The sequence below is a fragment of the Rhipicephalus sanguineus genome, chromosome 3 (assembly GCF_013339695.2).
Source record: "Rhipicephalus sanguineus isolate Rsan-2018 chromosome 3, BIME_Rsan_1.4, whole genome shotgun sequence".
NCBI classification, from domain to species: Eukaryota; Metazoa; Arthropoda; class Arachnida; order Ixodida; family Ixodidae; genus Rhipicephalus; species Rhipicephalus sanguineus.
Genome location: NC_051178.1, coordinates 151,214,061 through 151,217,904, shown reverse-complemented (window position 1 = coordinate 151,217,904; position 3,844 = coordinate 151,214,061).

The window sequence follows — 3,844 nt, the reverse complement described above, 5'->3', positions numbered from 1 at the left end:
AGCAATCGAAAGAAACGCACTTCGAGTTCTCAAGAACGCTGTAATGTCCACTTTCCCGTTGCCGAAGTGCTCATGTTGCCGTCTCAGAGTGTCATAGACTGTTAGAAGCGACACTCGAACACAACTCTACTTGTCCCTTTGCTTCAGTGGTTGGCACTCGAGAACCCACTAGTCGGTACCCTTTCAGCTTTCTACCAAGCGAAAGAAACGTCCTTTCAATGCGCCCGGATCTACGCTTTATTATTGCATTAGCCAGAGAACCGTCAGCTCGGAAAAACTGTACACAGACTCGATCAGAAGCCGGTGGCCTCTGACCAGCTGCGAACGGAGCCAGGAAGGAAAGTGTGACGAAGCGGTTAAGGATGAAGAAATACTTATTTTTCTTTTCCAGGGGAAGGGGGGGGGGAGTTGACCTATAACATGGAATTCGTAAATAAGCAAACGTACAGTACTTGCAAGAACCTTGCGAGTTTCCAGGCCGTAATGGCGCCTATGCCACTCTGAATGCTACGCGTCAAGGATGATTGCAGTCAGGTTTCAGAAGTTAGACCTCATTACTCGACGATTCGGCACGCGCTTATAGAGCGATTATGATGACGTCAATCAGGAAGAGCTATCGATTAAGAAACCTAACTCGCAAAGTGATTCATGATGGGGAGATGGAGAGCAATTGCAGCGGCTGACGTAGACTCCGCACCACAAAACAAAATAATAATAATAATATTAATAATAATAATAATAATAATAATAATAATAATAATAATAATAATAATAATAATAATAATAATAATAATAATAATAATAATAATAAAGCAGCCGCATTTAGTGTAATAAGCTGGCACATGTGCGCTAGAAAATTAGACTGGCCATGCTGGATTCTGAGACAAAAGGTTCGTACAGTTCACGAAGAGGAAGGCGAGACCTGCAAAACATTCTTGGTAGCGTCTTTCAAGAAAAAAAAAGAAAAAAAAGCGCCGCACGTAATTTTCTTTGTGAAAATATATGAGTTTGTAGCATAATGAAATATTGCAGTGAATATAGGAGTACTACGCTGAGGCACTGTAGGTAACATATAAATACCCTAGGTGACAGTTTTCGCGAAGAAAATGTTCCAGATATTAACAAAATTAACTTGCTTATTAGTGTATCCGCCGAAGAAAAAAGGAAGCCCTCTCGTTGTTGAAGCAGAAAGCACCGCGGTTTTACGTCTCTTGATGTATACCTTTGTTCCAGCGGAGACACGTCCCATTTTTTTCTTGAGCAAGTTATGCCATTTCTACCTAGAAATATTAATGTTCAATCATTACCTTGCCTGAAAACTTTGAAGGGGAAGTCATTAGTCGCATTAAGGAATCAATATTCCCCATTTAATATTACAGACCTACAATATAGATTCTGCTCCATACTATATAAGAGCCACCACAATACACGTTTTGTTTTGATCAATAGGGTGCGTGGCAAACATTACGTGTAGTTCGATAAAAATTAATGTTGTGACACTGTAGCAGATTAACCGCGCCAGTAAGAGCCGATAATAAAGAACACAACTGAAACAGCGATAACTTCATAAGGCGGTATATTTTCCGTACCTTCAATACTCTCACCAGCGAACGAGCTCGAGTTCTTGAATGTCGCGTCTGCAAGCGGCGTAACATGAGCAGAGATAGGTCTTTGTTAGTTGGATGCTTGTACACCTATTAAATTTGGTAACTAGCTTGTCGGGCTTCGTCACTATAATACGTGACATCGTCTCGAAAAAGAAAACGATCTAAAATAGTTGGCAGCAGTTTCCCTTGACTTTGTCTGTTCTCCTATGGCAAAGCAGCACGTGTGCGTTATGCGCCACGAAAGCGCTGCGGATTTTCTTGCGGGCCACGAGCCTGAACGAAACTTTGTAAACAATGTAGCGCTCGCGCGTCTCTCTCTCTCTTTCTGTGTGTGCGCGCGTGTGTGTGTTTCTTTGTTTGTTCGTTTGTTTGTTATGTGGCTATCAGTGTATATAACATAATCGTCACCCAGCACCTGGAGTAGCATGCCAGGCGAATAGCCAGGCTAACATCTGCAGCTTTTCATTAAAAATTTCTCTCTCTCTCTCGCTACTTCAACACTACAGACTGGAGCGACGGGTGTACCCTCCACCACATCCAAAACTGACTAAAGAAGAAAGCGTGATCATCAGACGCCTGCAAAGCAACACACACATACATGGAATATTAATGCACCGCCTCTACCCAACGAAACATAGCTACATGTGCCCGCTCTGCAGCGTACCGGACACCCTGGCACATTTGCTCCTGGAATGCCCGTGTCATGTAGACCTCAATATGCAACCGGAGACGGACGTCAATCCAGCAATAAACACGAACGACGACCACCTAACCGAAACGTGGGAGGCCAAGCTCGCCCTCGAGGACCTGGAAGACCAGCGACAACTTGTCATCAGAGCCAAGAGGGCAGTTGAAGCCAGAGGGTTCCGGGACTAGGGAGCCCTCCCACCTTAGGGTGATACCGAGCATCGCTCGGAACACTGTTTCACAAATAAACGTTTATTTCTCTCTCTCTCTCTTTTGTTAAGTAGCTGCGATAGTTTAACAAACAGCCTAACCAATCACTTCCTGACAAGGTTTCCGGATACAAAAGGCAACCGAATAGGTGCATTTTGATAGCGGAGTGCGTGCCCGGATGAGAAAATTTTAATATTAGCATTTCATTTTTGGTGGGACATTCACTGTAAGAGAAATCAGAATGTGACACTGACACACTTCAACTGTTATTATAGCGCTCGAAAATGATATGCATTGTTTTACTCATTTTCAACAAAGAATCACAGAATCACCAAAATGCGAGGCGCTTAAAATGAACTTACACTTATTCAGCTGATCGACGAGTTACAAATGCTGATCTTCTGAATTCGTTAGGTGTCCATACCTATACTAAAGTTAATCGATCGGTAAAAAGTAGAGAGGAAATATATATTTTTTTTGCGCTTCTTTTGACAGTGCTTTATAATTTCATTACTCGTGAGTCTACCCACAAGCAAAACAACGGGAAACGTGATGGATGTGCTACGAATCATACAAGTGATATTAAATCTCACGCCTACGTAATTTACCGCTTGTTAGCAGTCATACAGCGACGCGGATTCCTCCGGTTAAACGACCTTTCACCCAGCGGCAGTATTTCGATGGGACAGCCTTTAAATAATCTAAAAAAAAGACACTTCCCCAATGTAGATATCGAAAAACAACCTCACGGCACAAGAAGTTTTCGCAGAATTAGGCGTCATTGTTATTACATATTCCGAATAAAAAGAAGAAAAGAAAAATCGTCGTTCAGTGTTGAATGAACTACTCTAATACAACATTTAGGCTGGCATTCTCAATTACCCGTGTGCATACATTACATTGTTCGTTAACCCAAGCGGTGGCGAATTCATGAACCTGCAATAATGTTCGGAGTAGGGGCACGAAGCTCGGCCCAGTAAGGACGCTTTGCACGGGTTCATGTCGTTTACATTTGTACAAAGGTTTCTATTTTGTATCTTTTTAAACTGTTGGTAGACGTACATTTGGGAAGAGTTCAAATGAGTTTGAGCGGGTCTGTGCATAAATTTGCATTAATTTAACGTTGATTAAGCTTCATGAATAACTAAGCACGAGAGACTCGTAGGCGCTCACTCACACATTCGCATTCAGGCGCTCGCTCTGCATGGCGTACGATAGAAATTCGTTCACTTTCCCGATTCGTTCTCGCACGCTATTCTGCGAGTCTTACATTTCTTAGATCTGTTTCTCGGTGGTGAGAAACGTTGAACAAAAAAAATGAAAGCCTGCGAATATGTTAA